Source organism: Triturus cristatus, chromosome 4_2 (genome assembly GCF_964204655.1).
Source record: "Triturus cristatus chromosome 4_2, aTriCri1.1, whole genome shotgun sequence".
Lineage (NCBI taxonomy): Eukaryota > Metazoa > Chordata > Amphibia > Caudata > Salamandridae > Triturus > Triturus cristatus.
In genome coordinates, this window is record NC_140586.1 from 825,510,863 (window position 1) to 825,533,872 (window position 23,010).

General features: G+C 44.7%; 1 protein-coding gene and 1 long non-coding RNA gene across 5 annotated transcripts in view; one reads left to right on the forward strand and one right to left on the reverse strand.

Annotated features, from left to right (window-relative positions):
- The window catches only part of ERI3 (ERI1 exoribonuclease family member 3), a 1,537,399-nt gene that overhangs the window by 490,982 nt on the left and 1,023,407 nt on the right, over positions 1-23,010 (reverse strand). The gene's annotated exons all lie outside the window — the stretch shown is intronic.
- The window catches only part of LOC146835122 (uncharacterized), a 55,763-nt gene that overhangs the window by 5,430 nt on the left and 27,323 nt on the right, over positions 1-23,010 (forward strand). Inside the window, exons 1-2 of one of the 2 annotated variants that reach the window (XR_014960390.1) lie at positions 16,074-16,228; positions 17,712-18,028. This is a non-coding gene — a long non-coding RNA (uncharacterized LOC146835122). Of the gene's footprint in view, positions 1-16,073; positions 16,229-17,711; positions 18,029-23,010 lie in introns of those variants that run through there. The other variant, XR_014960389.1, reaches the window with a different exon arrangement.

Here is a 23,010-nt window from a genome sequence, read left to right on the forward strand (position 1 = left end):
ACATTGTGAAAGTAAAGTTCCCCAGTGATTTAAAGTGGTCTCGTGTTAAATGAACACAATACGGTGGCTTTTGTGGAACAAACATACAAAGCTGATTATCAGTAAGGCATAATAACTACCAGGCCGAAAAATTTGATTGTGGAAGGTCACCCTCCATTTAATGCCTTCTCAATCGAAAGATGAGATTTGAAAAAAACATTTTTTAGTCCTGAAGAAGGTGGAAAGATAACAAATATCACCGAAACGCGACTTTTAACTCTGGTTTTATTGATCTGGATTATTTCCTTTTGCAACGATTATAGAGTGTAACCCAATCTTGGGAGGCATATTCATATTGTATTGTATTAATGAATTTTTATGATTTGTAATAAATGATCATGTTTTAAGTAATATATTTTTATAGTGTTATTTCAAGTGCAGATACAGCACACAGTGTTCTTAGTAGATTTCTTTATTTTAGTTATAAATAACAGTTCTCTTTTTATGTCCATGAGTAACTAGGATAAGTTTTAAATAGGGACCTTCTGTGTGTTTTCCTACTATAGATACTCCGTCCCTCTGTGTGGTGCACATTGGGGTAACTCCCCTCTTTATTTTAAATTCTACATGCAAAGGTTTCACAACGCTTGGAAGGAAGGAGACATGTCTAGAAAACCAGATTGTCCAGATAAAAGGTAGCATAAAAAGGGTGCACAGAGAGCGCTTGCAGTTTGCGGACCCTGCTGGCTGATGTTATGGCCACTAAGAAGGCAGTTTTTATAGTCAAGAGGCACGAGGACAATTGAGCAGAGGTTTGAATGGTGCACACATGAGGAACATGAGCACCGACTTGAGGTCCCAATGAGGCATGATGATGTGGCAGGCCCTTAGGGAACCTAGCCACAATAGGTGACAAAGAGGGAAGGTTGGTCCGGGAACTGCAAGAATACTGAGATGGCAGAAAGGTAACCCTCGACTGTGCCCAGAGCAGAGCCCCGCTGGGCCAAGGACAATGCGAACAAGAGAACTTTTGATAAAGATGCAGAAAGGGTGTCAACTTTGTGGGACTCACGCCATGCCACAAACTTGTCCCAGTGGCACTTGTATATCAGCTCAGTGCAAGAATGCCTGGCTGCCAGAATAACATTACAGACTTTGGGACGAATGCTGAAAGCTGTCAACTGTCGCCACTCAATCTCCATGCATGAAGGTGGAGGGTGCGCAAGTTGGGTGCAGAACCCTCTTCTGTTGCTGTGACAGAAGATTCTCTTGAAGAAGCAGCCTGACCGGAGGACCAATGGGCGTGCTGAACAGCTCAATATACCAGACTCTCCATGCCCAATCTGGAGCCACTAAAATTACTTGAGCCCGGTCGTTCCTAATCTTCTTTAGAACTTTGTGCAGGAGTTGTATTAGCGGAAAGGTGTACAGGAGGGTGGAGCTCCACTCGAGACAAAAAGCGCCTCCAAGCAAGAGTTGCCTTGGGAACTCCAGCACACAAAACTACTGACATTGCATGTTCTCAGCAGTGGTGAACAAATCTAACCAAATCTAACCAAAGGCTCTCCCAAAGGCTGAAAGAAACCTTGCACCATTTCCGGATGGGGACGCCATTCGTGATCCACTAGGCTTCTGTGGCTGAGCTTGTCCACTCTGGAGTTCAGAGAGCATGCCAAGTGTTGAACCACCAGGGAAATGCCCTGATGTCCCAATCATGTCTAAAGAAGCAGGGCCTCTTGACAAAGGGTCCACAACCTCATCCCGCCCTGTTTGTTGCAGTGCTACATGGTGGTGGTGTTGTCCGTAAAGACTTGCACCAGTCTTCTCTTGCTCAAATAAAGAAAGGCTTTAAGTGCCAAGCGAATTGCCTGGAGCTCCAGCAGTTTGATATGGAGCTTGGACTCCACCGGACACCAGAGGTCTCTGATCTCCACCTCTCCCAGGTGGCAACCCCAGCCCAGGAGTGATGCATCTGTCACTATAGTCAGCGCCAGTTGGGAAAGAGAGAAGAGTCTGATACTGACCCAATCATGGTTCGTTAATTATCAATGCAGATCTTTTGTGGGTCCCTCCGAGATCTGGACCATGTCGGAGAGATTTCCCTGATACTGTGCCCACTGGGACTTCAGGTCCCACTGCATAGCCTGCATATGCCATCGGGTATGCATGACCAGCAGGATGCAGGAGGCCATGAGGCACAATAGCCTCAGAGTCAGTCTCACCAAAATCAAGGATAGAGGCTGAAACAACAGTGTCATAGCCTGAATATCCTGGACTTGCCACTCGGGAGGATAGGCCTGAAACTGCCCCGTGTCCAGAAACTCTCCAATGAAAAGGAGCTTTTGAAAGGGAGTCCGGTGCAACTTTGGAAGTTGATAGTGAACCCCAGTGAATGCAGAAGACTCACTGTAGTCTGAAGGTGGAAGGCAACTGCCTAGCGTGAGCTCAACAGCCAATCGTCGCGGTAGAAAAAGACTGGAACCCCAACTTCTGCAGATGTCTGCAACCACCGTCATCACTTTAGTGAACATTCGAGGGGCACTGGTATGGCCGAAAGGGAGCACAGCAAACTGAAAGTGTTCTTGGCCCACTGTGAACTGCAGGTAATGTCTGTGGGCAGGCAGGATGGGGATGTGGAAATGTGCATCCTGCAAGTCCAGCGCTACCATCCAGTCTCCCAGGTTGAGGGCAGACGGAGCTTTGGTGAGCGTGAGCATTTTCAATTTCTCTTTCTTCAAGAATAGGTTGGGAAGGCGCTGGTTGAGGATAGGACGAAGTCCTCCGTCCTTCTTTGGCATTAGAAAGTAGCGTGAATATCAACCAGAACCCACGTCTGATGCAGACACCTTCTCTATGGTTTCCTTGGCCAAGATAGCCTGCACTTCTTGACAAAGCAAGGAGAGATGGTCCTCCATCAACCAATTGTAAGTGGGTGGCATGGGTAGTGGGGTAGTCACAAAAGGGAGAGAGTAACCCCTTTAGACAATCTATAGAACCCAGAGGTCTGATATCACTGAGGGGGTTGATGGCATATCCTGCCTCCCACTGGATGTCCATGATGGTCGGAGGGACAACGGCTACGTTCCGGATCCAGCAAGAGATCCATGAGGCCCGACTGACCCGGAGGATAAACCTGCAGGTGTGAATCCAGTAGGGGCACCTCCTGAGCTCCAGAGGGCCAGGACACCAAAATATGAGGTGCCTCATCAAATTCTTTGAGCTGGGCGGGTGGCGCTCCGGGAAAATCGGGGAAGCGTGGAGTGGACCCAGGTTCAGCGTCTGGCGACTCGTGGGACTTGGAGTACCGACGCTCCTGTATCTTGTCAGAAGACTTTGACAGACACATCGAAGTCGAAGACCGCTTCAACTTCTTTGACTTTTTGTGCTAGAGGGACTTACCCAACTTGACCAACAACTTGACCAACAACTTGTATTGCAACAATTAACGTTGAGATGGACTCTGCGAACGGTCCTGAGACCTTCCACATGAATGGGACTTCTAACGTCGCAAAGTCAACCAACATAGGATGGCGAAGAGCTTGAGGGACCGCTCCCTCAGAGCCTTGGGATGCTTGGTGCGGCAGTTCTTGCAGGTCTTGGAGTCGTGGCCCTGCTCCAAGCAAACCAAGTGGGGATCTGTCACCGACATTTGCCTGTGACAGGCCCCACATGGTTTGAAGCCAGTCGGTTCTCTGGGTGACAAACTGCAAAACCACGAAGGTACTGTTTCTAAAGAAAGAAAAGGTTAAAGAGGGAGATAGACGGACGATGCTCAAAAATGATGGCTCAATGAGCATGGGGTGGATCCAGCAGATTATTTCTTGTTGCCCTCATACAGCCCTTGGGATGTCATGCTTTATTTTTGGGCATTGCTCCTCGTTGGGCCTGCACTGCAATGCCCTACAGGCCCCACAAAGGGTCACTTTGGTTGAGATCTTTTTTTGATTTTGCTGTATGATGAAAAGTATGTGTGGGAGGGTGTAATAGGTGTGTAGGGTGGTTAGAGTTGGAAAGAATAAAGCTGTCTAGGAGATACTCAAAAACTGTTTTAATGTGGAGTTTCTCCTGACAGGATTAAAAGAACAACAAAAAATCGGTTCAAGGTACTGGCGGGGCGTAATATTCCCTGGTAGCTATGGGTGCAAGAAAATGTAAAATGTAGGTCAGCATGTTTTGCGCCTTTTTGGTCCCTAACTGATCCACTTTGCTTTGTCAGGACCAGAACAAAGGTGGGTGATACGTCTACCCCACACCTATGACCTTCTCAGACAAAGCCACAAAGGCAGCCATTCTCTACATCTGATCGACAATGGTGGAGCGGTGTACTTGTCCTTTTTTACTTACTCAACACTCAAAGCATTCAACACATGCAGCTTTCAACTCTACAGACTTGAGGATGTTATCAATCGTTCAACACCACCATGATGAGGGGCCAACTAAGACTTCAGTAGCAAGCGAAGGAATACATCTAGCAAAGCTTCAGCAGCTTTTTTGAGTCCTTGAAGGCACAACAATCACAGAGCTCTATGTACGAACTATATAAAACCACTGCACAAAATGCAAGTCATCAAAAGATGTATATGCTACTATTAAGTGTCAATTATCGGACGCTCCATTAACAAACAACGGCCCAATTCACGACATTTGCACATGTAAATTCAATTACTATCAATCAATTATTACAACTTCCAGGGAGCAGTCCTGGCAACATTTGAGATCTCAGAAATGTGTCAACCTACAGCCAAACCTAAGTGTAGACATATGAGCACACATTTTGAAATGTCTTTGTGAAGTGGGCCCAACATATTTTGGAAAGCTCAGACTATCAGCTCCTAAGTGGCAGAAGGCATCAAAAAACCAGGAGAGTGCATCAGTAGAACTAACTAAGAACTACTTTAAAATGCTTCCCCTTACCTACAAGTGCATCACCGTCCAGGAAAACTAAATTGTATTTGTGAACAAACAGAAATTAGCAAAAGGCACGGACATAAACAATGTTATGATATTGTGTCATAACACAGAACTACTAAATTCCATTCAGACTTTCCAGCCCAAAAATCATCTACTGATAGCCCCATGTGCAAAAGTCAGCACAGAACTAAACAATGGCAACTTACTGTTGTCATGACTACAAAAGACTGATAACCCAACTTAAAAAATCTAAAGCCAGAGTAATCGCTCAAATCAAGCACAGTGCCCACACCAATGAAGTATACCTGCAGTTACTCCCAGAGCTACATAAACCACCCTCAACTGCACGCAAAAAGGCATTTATGGGGATGACCTGTGAAGAGAGGTAAGCCAAGAGTATATATATCAGTGGTACCAGATTGCATTTTTGAAACTTCTGTCTTCTAAGATCTTTTATTTAGAGTAATTCCTGGCCTGTAATTCATGTTATGATTTGGATACTGAATCCAGTGCACCACATCAGAGTCGTTGGCTGCAGCTGGGTGAAAGCGAACCCCAAATGTGCCCCCCAGCATCCAGTAGGTAGCCCTTTTCCTTACACAAGTGACAGTGATTCATTGATTAGTACAACCAAAGAAGCCTTATATTTCTGAGACCCTCTTCATCCCTGCTGGCTTCGGAATCGTCACCACTAGAAAGGAAGAGTTGTACGATTACTGTCCCTGCTGGAGTAAATGATCTTGAATGCCACCATACCCTGTGGCCCACCACAGCAGAGTTTGCTGTTGCACTATCTTGGTAGGTTGACAGTGCCAGTATGCTTGGCTACAGGAAAAGCCCATAGACGTTCCATATTGCTGGAGGAATTGCCAGACTGGGGACAATAGCCCCAAGGATATAGCTGTGGCGTGACAATCCATGACTCACTCAAGCACTGAGTCAGCTTTCTCTCTAAACGGTCGAGATCCATCAAAGGGCATGTCCATGAGGAAGGCTTGGGCATCTCCTTACAACATCAGTCAGTTGATTGCATCCAGACATTCCCTTTAAGCTCTACACTGGTGCCAATAGTTTGGCCTATACAGTTGGTGGTGTCCAGATGCCTATACAGGTGGTGGTATCCAGACCTGCACAAAACACATACTTTGATATGTCCTATCGTGGATTGTCTAGGCCGGTGAGGTCCTCTGGAATGACTAGTAAAATCTTGCTGGCTGTGGGTGTACCTGCTTAAAAAAACACCGCATTCAAAAAGTGTAAAGGCAGGCTTGTCAAGCAAAACATTTTCTTGCCAAAGGCATTCATATTTCTTGACTCCCTATGAGGGGGTTTTGAAGGAAAAACATTCGGATTGTCTTCAGATTTAGGTGCTTTTAGGCATTGGGTGTATCGTCAAAAATATCAGGGTCGCCAGGGTCTATGCCATCTGGCCACAGGTAAGCTGACCCAAGGTGCTGACTATTAAAATGTCTACATGGGTCTTGTTAAATGATAACAGAGGCTTGGAAGAAGCTGGACACACTCAAAGAATTTCAGTCACTAAATTGTCTTTGGTTTCCAGACTAAGCAATTGCAAGTTTAGCACTTCTGCACTACAGCAAATGAGGCACTTTCTTCTTTTGGTGAATCAAGCGGTGAGTCTAATTCTGTCTATGGTGAGATATACAAGCCCACTGGCATTTTTCACATCTAATTATAGCCTTTTATCAGTGTAAAGAGGAGAGATCGGATTGTTTGCCTCACCTCATCATCAGTATCCTGGGGAAGATTGGGTATACGCCAGTTTGCATCACAGTCACAGCTGAAAACGGCCTCTATCTTCGGCTAGGACTGGTGTCAAGGAAGAGGCCAAAGCTCTGCTAGTAAAATCACTGGTTGCACGTTCGTTATTTCCTAGAACGGCATAGACCTTGAGAGGGGCGAAGTTAGTTTGGGGTCAGAGATCTACGTCACGATTGAATCTGGTGCCATTGCCATGTACTGGTACAAAAGGAACTGGTGTAGACCATGGGGCTGGACTGAAAGTCTGGACCAGTTTTCTAACGGGCCAGGAAACAGAGACCAAGGCAGCAGTATGCTAAGTGGGAGGGTCCAGTGGCCGAAGTCCAACTAAAAGCTCCAGTGGCTTCAGGAACCAGTTGTATCTTGAAAAATTGTAGCATGGCCCTCTTGAAGGCCGCTATTTGCTGCATGGTCGACGTCAACCCAGGAAATTAAGGGTGTGCCAGGACCAAATGTGGGACTACTTTGGAATCAGAAGACACGGAAACCTTCGAGTGACACCTTTGCAACTTCTCACCAAACTTAGTATCAGGATGGGGCTGAGTCCCACTTAGCTTTCTTGGGCTTATCGCGCATTTTTGACTTTGAGCGGAAATGGGACTTCTTTCAGGACCAGCCTTACAAACAACTGAAAGCAATCCTGTGACTTGGACCTCTGTTTCGAATGCAACCTCTTCTTATGCTCTACGATGTAAAGCTTCATCTCTCGCTCCGGCTGCCTTTGGGTGCTTGAGGGCACACTTATTACACAACTCTAAGTTGAGACTGGAGAGTAAGAACCGTTGGAACATGTTGTATGGGTCTGTGACCGACATCTGTTTCCTGCAGCTTGAATCTTGTTGTTTCGTGGTAGCCACCTTCCCTAGCACAATGTCTTTGTTGGCATTTGGAGTTGTCTGTAAGCCAGCAAAATTGGGAGACCAGCTCCGGGTCCATGTCAAGGGGAAGAGAAATCAAGGAACTAATTTCAGTATACAGGGGTGGTGCTTACATACATCTCTGCTCTATAACTTCTGGAGCGGTATGAAGTCTCAGCAGAGCCACATTACGCCACCTACTACAATGCAAGAAGCACTGCTAAAAACAATCTCTGGATCCAGTCTGGCAACTGGTAACATTCTAGAGGTAGGGAATCTGCTGTTAGAAGTGTGCATCAAAAAAGAGAAAGAAGGAAAGTCAGATCTCAATAACATTAATTTATACAAGCATAGAAAAGCCACTTTGCCAAGAACTAGACACTACCGGACATTATATTCAGAAGATAACGTTCAGTACTTTAGATGGGCAGGTACTGAATACCTGTAGATCTCCATTTCAACCACTACCAAAGCCCTGTCTTTTTTTTTTTATTGGTTTGTATGCACAGTTGTTCTGTCTGCATATCAGTAGCACAGAAGGGGGTTGGACCAAAAAATATGTCTGTTCACTTTCATACAAAAGCAGCAAATGAAAGGAGCAAACAAGAAGCCCCCTCCCACAACCCCCCCCCATCCCCTCCGGAGCAGTACAGTTAACGCTCAGAGAGGGTTTAAAGACGAGGCTTTATTCCATCAAAGATTCATTGGTCTCTTTGACACATGCATTGCTTCTGTCTGTGTTTCAGTTTCAATCTTGTGTGCTCTGAGGTTCCTTCAGTAGCATGTGGTGTGTAACAAAGCTGTGTGCCGATGAGGCCTCCTCTTCAGATGAGGTGGCCAGGGCTCCTCAGATGGTAGATTGCTGCGGAAGCAGTGCTGGAATGGAGGTGGATCCAGCAGGATCCTGGATCTGGCAGTTATTATTGAGCCGGATCGGGGATTCATCTGTCCCAAGAGAAATATGCTGAATTTGTCCTGGTATAATGTGCCAAAATTCATCAGGGTCCACATGTGGTCTGCTTTCTGTTGGAACAACATGCAGGAGGCTTTCTGATTTTAGTTTCTAGCGTGGCTCAATACGAAGGCTACATTTAAAAGTCCATCAGCCCTCCGTTTGTTCGAGTATAATCCTAGCTGGGAGCTATTTGGAACCAAATATCTAGAGGCCAATGCAATGGAGGGGGGGAAAAAGATGCACAGCTTGTCATCACTTCACAAGTACTTAAGAGAAACTAAGATTTGGAGGCATGCTTTTGAATTTGTTAAATCCCTCTAGCTAAGAGATATGCATGCACTGGAAAAATGTCAACTGTATTGGTCTGCACGAGTATTTACATGAGTAACAGTTTAAACAGTACTTACTATTTTGTTATTACTTCTTTTATTGTGCTACTCATCCCAATGTAGATTGTTGGAGCATTTTATATCACACTCATGTGTACTAATAAGGCTTTATTACTACCCACAGAAACCCTTTTAGTAGCCTTATAACAACAATTGAGAAAAAAAAATAACAGCAAGGTTATAAACCCATACCTTGCAGTTTGCACGCAGGCTCTTGATGCTGGCTGATGGCTCACTTGGCTATATTAGAAGGATTGCAATTTATGAACTCCAAGTGATAAAATGATCCCTGTATCAAAAGCAGTAACTCACTTACCTATCTACTTAAAATACAAATCTGTTATCTGCATGTTACACGTGTTCTGTGCAAGGGACACGTTAACTATCTACGCTACTTTATTGGTCAAAACTGTTACTAAACAAAACAAAGATCTTTCCAGCAAATGTATTAACCAGCAAAGTTATCTTTCTATTAATATTATTCCCTGTGATTTACTCGAAACACAAACCCCTCCGCAGCAGGTGCTTTAACCCCAAAGAGATATTGTAAAATGCAGCTTTTGCAACTAATTAAGCCAGTAAGATTTAGTTCAAGTTTCTCCTTGTTGCCAATTTTTGTTGTTGCAGGGTTTCTAAAAACGTATGTCGGGCTGCTTTTTAAAACTTCGCCTCTCATGACTCACCACCATTTTTGTTGACCATCATTGACCCCCGAGTAATGAGTTGTGTTTTCTAATCCAGTCCTGTGCAGAACAACATCAAAATGGCACGCAAGTCTGCAATGAAAGAGGAATACCCACTCCCGGGCCATAAACATCGAAGAGTAACGTGGGCTAGTAAAGAAAGGCCATCCTGCAAGAAAAATACACAAGCCACCAGGTGGCTTACGTCAAAGCAGAAAATGGCGGGCGCATTAGATGATCCACGGCAGACAGAGGGATCGCTCACTCCCGAGTCTCGCGACGGTGGGGAGGGGCGATCTGACTCCCTTTCAGCGGTGACAGATAATTCCAGCACTCAGCCCAGGTTCATTTGTTTAATCTCCACTGGAGATGATGATGATGTCACGACACATTACTCCTCGCTCACACAATGAGGGATCGCATTACATCATCCCGGCTCCCGCTGCCAAAGCCCTGCAGCTCCAACACCTAGTGGAAGCGCCCAAATCCATCAATAGGAATGTCGGACGACGCTCCATCTTCCTTTATTTATGTACAGATATCTTTTTTTCCTCTTTCTGGGAAATGACTCTCGCTCGGCAGAACGCCGAGGCCCAAGGCGGGGGAATAGTCCTGTAACCTTTAGACCCAGGGACTACCCTCCTGCCAACCCTCAACGGGCAATAAAGAGAAACATGGATGAATTCAAGCATCCATAACACGACATCTCTATCGCCTCCTATCTGAACTAACCGCGCTCTGACCAAAAGATGCAAACACCCTCTCAGGTGGGTAGCGCCTACTTTTCTTTACGCAGACTCCTCCAGAACATATGTAATGTGCATACCTTTCCCTCCCCCAAAGGACATACTGGAGACTCTGCAGAGCTCACTGCAAGATGACACAGAGGATTAAAATAACACACCAGACTGCACCGTGCCTGCTACAGTACAAGGCGATGCCCTCGCAGAGAGGTCAAATAATAGTAGTGGATGAAGTCTTGCAGCCCCCTCATTCCAGTCACTGCCTTCAATAAAGACCCAACGTACCAACTAACGGTGACCAAGACACCAATGAGACCAAGGCTTTCCAGTCCAATTCTGAACAATCTTACTCACTTGATTCTATGAGTGAGTGACCCTTCCGCCCCAGCGTTTGAACCTTGAAAAATCTCGTCAGCTTACCGGCAGGAGCAAATCACGCTGAGGATGTTTTTTCCCCATCACAGAGAACAAATAATCAGTTTTTATTAATACAATGGGCTATGGACTGGATCACAGCATCCCAAACAGTAACCAAATCTCAAGTTGTGGACAACACTCCATTCAAGCTCTATTCTTTGCAAGTCTGTGTCTGGGCAGTAAGATCTAACCCAGCGGAGCACAAACCTACACTCAAACCACAAAGGATCTTGGTTCACTTCGGGGTAGTGCCAACATGCTTACTACAGCCCAATACCATTACTGAGTACCACATCTGGGGTCACCCGAAGAAGATGCTGCAAGATTAACAATATACATTGGACATCCTAAACCAATAAGGTCTGTCTCCCACATGGGGGCCCAATGAGAAAAGCATTGTTCAGGAGACTCACTAATGCTACTGGCTGGCACTTCAGAAGAGAGGGCTCTTAAACCTTGAAGTACAATGACTCACCCCGAGGACACATTCCTTTGAAAAAAGAAGACTGCCTCTGTCCCCAAACTCTCAAAAGGTTTCATCTCAACTGCAACAAAACTAGCTGTAATATCGGACTGGATTTACCAAAGTAGAGCAAAATCACCCGCTTCACAGCCGAGCATCCGGGGCGCAATATGGAAAGTGTCCCGGGGGCGCAATAGGAATGTGCATCCGCTTTGCGCCCCCCAGTGCACTTTGGTATTACATAAAGGGCCACAGACGTTTGTGCGGCCCTTTCTGTAATACAGATGGTTCTGGCACTCATATAGCGCCAGTGCTAACATTAGAGGGTGATCCCTCATTTGCATGGGGTGTTGCCCTGTGCAAATGAGGGAATGATTTCCTTTGCTTCTGCACACACGCAGTATTATAGACGTGGGCGCAAAGGCAAAGAAGCGGTCTTGAGGCGCACCGCCACTGCAACCCATGATCCCGGTCATGTGGAGGAGTAAGGGGGAGGGGGCTCCTATGGACCCCCAAACATCACCTTGCAAGCGGTTGCAGTCACTCACTGCACCCGCCTGGAAGGGGGTCTTTAATCCCCCTTAAAAGAGCAGGCAGGTTGCCACCTTCACAATGAAACACAGAGCAGCTGCTTCAAAGCTGCTCTGTTTTCCACTGAAATGCGCTGCCCCAGGACAGCACGATTTTGCGGCTGCCCTGGGAGCAGCGCATTCAATGTAATGGGGTGCACTTTCCCGGTTTGTGCTTGGCGCACCTAATTTAAGGTGCGCCGTGCTCAAACAGGGAAACTACGTCCTATGTATAATAGGGCCCCAGTTTTCTTAAATCACTGTAACTCTGACTTTTGTAGCATTTTGAAACAAATTAAAAATATTTCCTAGCTCAAAACTATTGGGACGGGAATGGATCCCGCATGTTGTACAGATGTGTAATTGGTGCTTGTGTGCCCGACTATGTATCTGGAATCTTGGTTTTGTTTTTGGACCAAGCGTCACACTTATCTTGCTGTGAGCAGACACCTGCGTCTGTCCTTTGAAATCAGTATAGTCCTGGAACTGTCCTGTGACCTCAAGGGGCGCAATAGCATTCCCTTACTGGATGACAGTGGATTATTGTCCCCGTCATGGGTTTAGCACATAAATCAGTGGTGGAAGCAAACTGTGTTTTGCGAAACCATAGTTTATGACCAGACCTTTTTATCTGTGTCACTGGAGTGGAGGTATACCTGCCTGTTCATGTAAAGTTCTCAGTTTTTATCGTGGACATCCCATGTGTATGTATGTGTAGGCGGCATGGTACATGCATGGTATATATGTGAATGAGCTAGGGTAATAGAGGCCCTATGGGATGCATTTTTTTGATACCCCAGGTTGGGCTTGCACAAGATGTAGGTGAGGCTGTTTTCCCTGACAGTGGAAATGTACTGCTGCCATTCCTGAAGCTGAAGGGAGAAGAATTAAACATTGAAAGGAGGAGGGAGTAGAAACATGCCTCCTTTAGACAGTCTATTAGACCTTTTGTTGGGTGAGGAGCTGCCAATTAGTCTTCCTGAACACTGCCATTTGGTGGATGGTAGGGACGAGCGGTGGGATTGCAGACTGTTGTGCAAGGTGAGGGAAACTATTAGGTGAGGCCCACCCTTGGGTCTTTTCCTGATTAACTGCTTCAGTTGGCCTACGACACCCACATGCAGAAACGTTACGCCCCTTTGTGTCTCCATTGTGGGTGCTCCAGGCTGGAGACTACCCTGCTGTGCTTTGAGAGCAGTTTAGAGAGAACATTTTAATGCAAACCCACCTCAAACTGTTTCTGAAGCTGTAAGTCTCTGGATACACATCTCCTGTCTGATTTTAGTGTAGAACAGGGATCTCACTACCCCACTTGTTGGTCCAAGTCCTCTATGGTCAAGGAAGCGAGTGCTCCGCTAAGTATTCAGAGGACTTCTGTGCAATCAGAACTGGTATCTGCCTCACTGCCAGCTTCCTAGAGGTAAATTTGTAAAGTAATACGTACCAGGGCCCAAAGTTTTGTTCAGAGCCCTTGGCAGGTGCTATGAAAGGTTGGGTGCGGAATCTCGAGGCAGCATTGTCTTGATTCCATCTTGTATCTCTTTAATCTACCAACAGACACTCTCTGTTCCTTTATCTCACTCTTGCAGGTTCTTTTTCATCTTTCAGCTTTCTCTCTGTTACTTTTTTCCGTCAATCACTTCCTCCTTCTATCCCCCGTTAGTGTTCTTCACTCTTGCTCAGTATCAAAGTCTGTAAAGAAAACATTTTTGCATTACAACTTAAAAAAAAAAAAATACATGTCTCCGGTTCCCCTTAACCTATTTGATTTTTGTGTCTTTTTGCTGATTATATTTTCTTTATTCTTTTTTAATTGGTTTAGAAATGTTATTGTGTTGTGTTCTTGGCTTTGAAATTGCTGGTAGTGCTGGAACGTAGCATGCACTTCACTGGGCATTGCCTGCTGCTTGCATCCTAGCTATCAGTATTTGAACAGAGATTCTCCAAACACTGTTTTGCCTAACCAGTGTAGGATTATTGAATTGGGAGAGGTTTCAAATTAATAACATAATTTCTTACGCTCTCTAGCTAGGCCTTCACAAACCTGTCTTTGAAGGTGGCATGGGGTTAGCATGTTTGTCTCGAAGAGATGGGACTGCATCTCCTTCTGCCTTGACTCATAGTGCGTGTCACAGGTGTAATAAAATGTGTTTGCTCCACGAAAGTGCCCAGCTATTGATCTAAACTGCTACACCGTGACTGTCCTCAGAGAAACAAACCACCGAAAGGCATTCCAGGGATAACCATAGAATGAAAGTAGAGGCCTTTCTGTTTAAGTTCCACTCCAGTGACACTTCCAAAGCAGCCATGGTCATGGTTCTTAGAAAGCATCACCCTCAGATGTTTGCCACGGATGCCAGTAGCGCCTTGGACACCCTGGTATGGTGCTGGAGGCTGGTGTCAGTGTGAGCCCACGTGAGTATTCTTGAGATGGATTTAGGTTCAATGTATCAGAACGCCACGGCATGTGCCAAGATAAGTGCAGCTTCCCGAGCCCTTGCTGAGAAATATAGCTGAGGCTGAGATACAGAGCTCAACTACTGATAGTGCTCAAGGAGCCCCTCCGAAGCAGGAGCCCGGAGGCTCAATGCGTCGAATTTGAAAAGTGGTACTATCTGGCGTTGTTATACAACTCATTAAAAACGGTCAGGAAAATCACTCACAAGGTGTGTAACAACAAAAAGAGATATAATCCGACATGCAGAGAATAATCACCACATGTGTTATCAGAGCACCCCCGACAGCAGGCGGAGATGGAACTGCCCGATAGAACGCGCACTGAGACTACGCAGACGCGCGGACATCAGGGGCCGCCATCTTGATAACAAGGAGCGGAGCGCGCACTCTCATCTCCTCTCATCCGGAGGCAAAGGACAGCCACCCGCGGGCCACTCTTCGAAATGAAGCTCAACTTCTTCCAGGGGCGAGGGAGCAAGGTGGAAGATGACGCGATTAGATCGTTAAGGAGGAGGGAGGGAAGCACGAGACGTGAAAAAAAAGTTATTGGGCCGACCCCACGGGGGTGAGGCACCAAGGCGCACGTGAGGGAGAGATCGGACGTGTCGAAAGCATGTTCTGAAAAACACGTTTAAGAGTCAAAAGACCCTCTTGATACGTCCGTCACTCATCTTCGATAAGACCTCCGGGAACAGGCCGATCTGGTTCAGAAAGATAGATCACATAAATGTGCGCTAGTAGAATACTAGGGTCACGTTTTGGCCTTGCATACTAGGACACCCACCCAGACACACACACACGTATTTTGCGTCTGGGTCAGAGACAGTGCTTGAAATGAAAGAACAGAGTACCTGCTCGTTTCAGAGAAGTGCTGGTACTCTCCAATTAAATGTATTGTGTCACGCTCGAGAAGTGCTGGTACTATCCCTCTCAAAATAAAAAAGTGCCGGTAATCAAGGGTATTGATTTAGGGGAGGGATTTTGGCAATATTGCATTGTCTACTATGCTACAGAAGGGTGTGCAGTATTTTAGCATGGTGCACTGCCCCCACAGAGTCCGAGAGATCTCAGCCCAGTCTGCAGTGCTGCTCCAGGGTCAGCCCAGACTGGGTCCCTTGTTCGCTGTTCCACTGGATTCAAGCTAGCCTGGCTGATGAGGAGTAATCCCCCGAAACCGGTCCCAGGATGCTTGTTTAAGGTCCTGAGAGGAACTGTCCTGGCAGTTCGGACTGGGCTGTTACCATGAGGAACAGGGTAAAGACTGATTTGCATATGGCTGGGTCCAAACTGGGGTGGCATAGTGAGCAAAAGAACAATGGATTCAACCCAGATCTCTTGACGGGGGTTGAGTGGTTGAAAAGTTTCAGCACTCCGTCCATCTTGTTGTGTTTGCGATTGATGGAGCAGGATTTCGCAAAAAGAAACCTGCTCGGATGAATACCCCCATAATACGTACTAACAGTAAGTAGTAATATAAAAACTAACATGCACCTTACATAAACACGAGGGAAAATGCTTTGTGCATGCATGCACTAACGTGTGATAAAGCATGAAAGAACTAAAAACGTATTTACATTGTGCATTAAAAGAAACGAGAAATAATGCATGACTAGGCCGCATGTGCATTTAGTAGTTTGCATGTTGCATCTTGCTTTGAAATAATAATTTAAGCCGCTTTTGCTAAAAGCTATGCTTGGAAAAACACTAACAGGGAATAGTGCAAAGGTGGGTGGTAAACAGTGAAAAGCGCATTACCATATAAAAAAAAAACACATATAATTAGTGAATGTTCACGTTCCATTTGTTATAGCGAGCTGGATGAGACGCCATTATGCTTAAGTTAGCCAGATAAAGGAGGGGCTGGGATGAAACCGAAAATGTCATGACAGAACAGCCAGAAGTGTGGAGTGCAGCACAGAACGAACAAAGGTTCAAGGACGATATGCTGAAGGAGAATATTGAGTGCCTGCCAAAGGATGTGATCGACCGTGGGACCAAAGACTTCTTCCGTGGACATTGCTGAGTATTATGAATAAAATGTTTAAATGTATCATGTGCTAAAATTAAGAGAACGAGTCAAGAATTAGGCTAAGGGAATGGGGGTAGAACAATGAATATGCCCAAAACTCTGAATGAAGTCACAGTGGTCTAACAGACCACCTCCTAAGTCCACCAATCAACTGTCTAGTTTTGTGAACATGTTTCAACTGATGTGTGATGGACATTTAGGTTTTGGGGTATAACTGGGGTGGCTTTAGGGGTGTGGTTTAGATTTGCAGGGAGAAAGAGAAGAATAGTGGATACTTCGCTGTTCGTCGGTTTGCAGAGAGGCGTTCCTGTCCCGCTCCTGGGTCTTGAAATCTTTGTTCCCTGATCCTATTTCAGGGAACCCCCACCATCATCTTGGCCGGGGGGGTGGTTTTCGTCTAATTTTTTAGGTCTGTATTATTTTGACTCGTTCTTGCAAACTTACTTTGCAAATGTATTTTTGTCTCTGAAACCTTATGTTTCTTCACCTATCCACTCCATCATAGGTATATTGACACGTATTATTTAGATGAAACTTATGTCGCTTCATCTATCCCCTCCGTTAGATGTATTTTTGTATCGCATTTAATGTTGCTGAAACTGAGGTCTCTTAATCTATCCACTCCTTCATGCGCATGTCATAATTGAATGATGAGTTTGTTTCTATTTGAAATTGCGGTTTTCTCTCCCTTTGTGGATTTCATTATTTGCACTGATGACCATATGCAATAGAGCATTTAATTTGAGATAAAGCTTTATTAACTTTACCGAGAGTCTGTGATTATTTAGCTGACTGAAAAGTTAGTTGGATAGTATTATCATTACCTTCAACTAATTGGTTCATCGACCACGTAGAAGGAAAGTTGATGTATAAGTTAGATATGTATTTTGTAATATTACACATGGATTTTAAAGGAAAAGGAATTGAACTACTATAAAAATTGACCCCAGGCCATCAGGGATTCTGGTTGAATGTGTATGGGCCATTGTTCTGTGATATTATCAAGTATTGATCCCTGATCAGGTATTGGTTTTGCGCCGGATCAATATGCTTGCCCTAAGTGGCCATGGGTAAGCCCAGACATGGGTCCCTTGCTCGCTGTGCCACTGGATGTGGGATTACATCCTGGTGTGGAGTGCCACACCCAAGTCAGTGATATTTCAGGCTGGTCTGCAGAGCCATTCCAAGATTAGATCTCTGGGCCAGCTCTCCACTGCTGCGGCAGGCCGGGCACCCACCTCGAACCTACACCATGCGGCCGGTCCTAACTTCCTTGTTTTACCTCCACAGAATCTGTGATATCTTTTGACCCCTAAGCCACGTTTACACGCAACTAACTTTGCCTCTGTTTCTTTTCGTAACTTTTGTCTCCTTTTTCTAACCTCATTGTTACCATTGCCTTCTTTTTCTAAAATTAACCTTAACCTTTATTTCCTTATGCCAGGCTTACTGTAACTTGTTGACTCCTCCTTTCCAGGCTTAACTGAGGTGCCAGTTCAAAATGCTGATCCAGGACAACAAGGCCCTGCACGACGAAGGACCAGACTACCTTAACCACAGGCTGAACCTCCACCAACCTGTCAGACATCTGCGCTCCACATCCCTCTCCCACACTTCCTGCTTAAAGCTGAAGCAGGAGCAGCGGCCACTCCTCCCACCTGGCCGCCAAGACCTGGAACAGCCTCCCCTTCCACCTCCTCATCCCTGCAGGAGTTCAGAAGAGAGCTAAAAACCTGGCTATTCGATTGACCAGGCCCAGAAGCAGCTACTCCCAGCGCCTGGATACCATCACAGGTGATGAGTGTTTTACAAATCCAAATTGATTGATTGTTTCAGAACAGTTTACAGTGCCACACAGGCTTTAGTGATATTCCAACCTTTCTAGAGGGCCACACGGAGTAGGAGTAGGTGTATTACAGTCTAATCTGCAATGCCACGCATCGTAAAGTGATATTACAAAATAGTCTGCTGGGATGTGGAACTCCTATAGCCTGCCGCCTAGGACATATTATTTGGAGTCAAGGGCAACAAGTTTTCATGTGTATTTTGTCCTTGGGGCAATTAGGCCCAACACCCTGCAGCACAATCCCTTTGGTTGTCAGTTTGCAGTACCACATCATGGTAGTTAAGGTAATATTTTTATCCATATGTTAATGCTGTTCAAACTTGTATTTATGGTTCATTAATTGAAAGCCTTTATTATTAGGGTGAAAGCTTTAAGTAAATGTTGTAAGCTCTGACGCAACACTGACAGTGGTCCTAGTAAAAATAATGTGCACACACGTTTTCAAAGTTAAGCAATATGAGGCTATGAATAATGCTCCCAGAATGCTTTCTGATTTGATGCAAATATTTGCAGAAGCTTAAAAGCAATATTGATTATACTTAGTTTTCAAAATAAAATGTTCATAAAAAATGAAAGCAGGAAAAAAAACATTTTGCTAAACTACTGTCAAATTTCAGGTGCCATTTCTTTTCAGCATCACTGAGTAACATGTTGATGCATGCTGGTATTACCCAAAAATATTAATAATGGAAAATCAGTGTAACCAGTTTCAATAGGATTATGGGAAACAAAAACAAACCAGCATTGGCAAAGCCAGTAGGTCTGAAACTGGTGGTGAGCTTTTTAGTTTTGTCAATGTGTGACTTGTTTTGGCATGATTTTTGTAATACCTTAATGGTGTGGGGGCAGGCAGGCGCTCACCATTATAACAAACATTGGTAAAAGTAAAAATAGTTTTTAGTCTCAAAAAGCACACACTGCCACAGTAGTTACTGGCACTGAACAAAACTACTTTGCGTGCAGATATGCTCCTTGTGAAAGAGCAGAATGCGGTCACTGACAGTGAAGCCAGCCGATACAGAGAGAGAGAGAGAGACACAGAGAGAGAGAGACACAGAGAGAGACAGAATTTTAATAAATACAAAAGGTCACGGTTAACGCCACTCCAAATTAGGAGCCTAATTATTAAAGAAAGTCTCAAAAGTGCACCCATGGTTTATGTCCTAGTGTTTGCAAGTTCACTTTCCCTCCGACAATTTTGTTCCCCAAATCTGGAAGAAGGTTTACGTCTGCCATTGTCAGGAGTAAATTTCCAACATTTCTCAGTATGGGAAAAGATTAGAGAAGAGTTGTTGAAAACCCTTAAAACATGCAAGTTAGTAGGTTTGCACAGACTCAAAAGGAGATTCTAACCCTGGAACTATTGCTTTCCACTACCTTCAGGCCCAGTATGTAGATCTGTGGAAACGTGGCAACATAAGGGGATTGCAAGTATTCAAACAGTACTATGGTAAGAGCCCTGACATAAGCAGAGCGGCTATTTCCGAGCTCTTATATAAAGAGATTGCTGTCATAATTTGTCACCGAACTACATGGCACCAAAGGGACACGTGGATTTTGTTACAGGACAAGTAGATTTATGAAGAAAATAAGTTACTAAACTGTAAATTGTGGTTCTCCAGTATTGGTAGCCTTCATAGATTCACATGCTTGAATCATTCCCCGTTATTGAAGTGGGAGTCGCACGGTACATAAAAAGTAATAAGTAATTACTCTAACATTAAAGATAATAGAGACAAGCATTGGCATAGCCAATAGGTCTCGCCTTTGGGACCTTATTAGCATTTAGACTATAATACATCAATACATACAGTGGAGTGCTTCATAGTATGTGTCTTTGCTTGCATTTATAATGAGAACTGATGCCCTCCTGAGTAAGTGTATTATTGAACAAGAAATAAAGCAACGAGGAAAAGATGTGCAATATTAAAAGGCAACTGCTGGGGGCAGAAAAGAGCTGTACATCGTTGGCGTTAATGAGCTCACAGGTTAAGTTACATAGACTGCGTGGCGACGAGGTTAGAATTCGCACAATTAAAAAACACCGTTTTAGATTTTGTTTTCACAACTAACTAGGTTGTTGATAGAGTGAGGACCTGAGAGGTATATTTCCCGACGACTAATGTTATCAGAAAGTATCGACACCACAGAGAAGGCCAGGCCACACGGTATTGAAAAACCCGTCCTGATTTAACGTGCCAGCACTTGGTGAAATGACAGTAGTGTGAAAACAATGCTCCTCCGGGTCATATTTAAAACACAACACTAACCTATGAATGCGTGCCTTGACTGCGGTTAAATGGAAGCGCAGCGACAAAGCAGTGATCTGGGCTGGCAGAAATAGATGTCTGAAAATGTGTCATTGTTGGGAAGCGTGCAATGCGCACCGCATCCGACTGTATAGAACAAGCAGGAAGTGGGATAAGGGAGGGGGTGGCAAATGGTGAGCACTTTCGCGGCCGCTTTGATGTTCTCAGTGGCCGCGCGGCTCACTGAGAACATCAAAGCGGCCGCGAAAGTGATCAGGCAGGCTGACAAATGGTGCGCGCGCCCGGCGCCCATGCACTGTAGCTGGAGGCCTGAAAAGCCACTACTCTGCACTTACAAATCCAGCTTACTATAACTCTCGCCAGAGCACCGCTAAAGCGCTGGCTCAGGCGAGACCTAAAAAACCATTCACTTTAATAGCTCGTCCGTCATTAGAGATGGGCCAAACTCCAGTCAATCAGGTGACAGCACCCTCTAGAACCCTCTCCACAGAGGCTTCAGGCTCTCAGATTTTCGGGCACAAGTGTAGTACGAACATACAATAAGAAGACGGGTAGCCTCAATGGGGAGGTGGGTGGGTCGCATGTGAATCTATGAAAGATACCAATACTGGAGAACAACAGTTTACAGGTTAGTAACTTATTTTCATCTCCAGTTTTGGGGTATCTTTCATAGATTCACATGCTTGAATCAGAGTAGATAGCAGTTCTCACATAGGTATGAATATTCATACAGAAAGAATATCGTAAACAGAGTACGAAAGAACACTATATGTTACCCAGTGCATAACATACTTATGAACCTCTTATTTATATATTTAAATATCTATTTGGCAATCTGACAATGGCCATGCATAGGTTCATAATGATCTGGAATATACATACATATATATCTATAAATAGCAATCTTAAAACTTAAGGAGGTGGGAATAATGGAGGCTCACCTTACATAAACAGATTACGTAGCTGTATCAGCATTACTAGCAACTTCCAGACAGTAATGCTTGGTAAAAGTGTGCCTGCTGGACCAAGTTGCTGCTCTGCTAAGTTGTTGAATAGGCACACCGGCAAAGAGCTGTAGATGAGGAGACTGCTCTTGAAGAATGCGCTTTCACTGTTGAATGCAGAGGCTTGCCAGCCTGCTGATGGCAAAATTGGATCGCACAGGAAATCTAATGTGCAATAGTTTGTTTAGTCACTGGATACCCTTTTCTTATTTTTCCATAGGCCACAAAAAGCTGATCAGCCTTACGGATAACAGGCTGTTTTTTGCAAATAACATTTTATACATCTCTTAACATCCAGAGAATGTAAGGCCCTTTCCACTGGTGACTGTGTATTAGGGAAGAAAGTCTTTGAGATGACTGGTTCATTTAAGTGAAAATCCGATGGAACCTTAGGAATAAAGGTAGGATTTGTCCGAAGTACAATAGAGTCCTTAGTAAACTGGAGGAAAGAATGTCAAGTAGTGAAAGCGTGTATGTCGCTTACTCGTCTAGCCTAAGTAAGAGCCAGTAGAAGTGATGTTTTTCCATGAAATACATTAAAGATCAGCCCTATGAATAGGCTCAAACGGAGCTTTCATGAGTTGTGCTAACACAATGTTAAGATGCCAAGGCGGAGGAGGGCGCCTAATTGGAGGGAACATTCTAAATAAACCCTTGAGAAATTGTTTTATTCTTCCTGAAGACCAAAGAGAATGTGATCAATTTTGCCGCCAAAACCTGGGAATTGCGGCAAGAAATACCTTAATAGTAGAATGAGAAAGGCCAGATTTTGCCAGTTGGAGGCAAAAAGGCAGCAATTGTTCTGGTGAAGACTAAATAGGGTGCATTTCAGAGGTTTCACACCAATGACAGAATCTCTTACAATTGACTTTATAAGTCTTTATAGCGAGGACGCTCTGGTGTTAGCTAGAAGCTCCCGACAATCAGCAGGTATAACTAGGTCGGCAAACTCTTAGTATTCAGGGGCCAGGCTGCTAATCGCAGAGACGTTGGATCTGTGGTTATGTACCTTTTTAGGGGTACACTCGTGCAGGGTCACCCTTTTGTCAACGGGTTCAGAGACCAACAAAATAGAGATCAGCACTGGAGTTGGAAATAAATACATTTATTAATCACTCATGAGTGGGACCACATCCACACAGCACTCTCAAGTGCTGTCTGAGGTAGTACACCGCAGTCACAGAACACATGTCTTTTTATACAGGTTTTCTGCAGTATAAGCAGGTGAACAGAAATAGGGAGAACAAGTTTTAGAAATAGTTATCGGTAAACAAGGGCAGATGAATAACCACGTGGTCAGCAAAGTGGGAGGGGGAGCAGGAGTGCTTATGGCAGCAGTAAATGATTGAAACTTAACATCTATGACCAGGTTCACTGGCAGCTACAAGCACGTACATTGCTTTTAGCTGAGTCAGGAAATCAACTAAAATAAATAGCACAAGCAGAGTGAAAAGACAAAAGAATTACGAAGGAAACTTAAAATCGACACCACAGCCAAAATGGCTGTCGCTTATGCCAAGTAAAATATTAAACGTTTTCCACAGACCGCCCTTTTGGCATAAGCTAAGACATTTTCTTATGCTTTAAAAGGGGTACGATAAACATCATGTATATCAATGAACATTATATTGCTGACTTCTCGGTCTATCGCTAAAC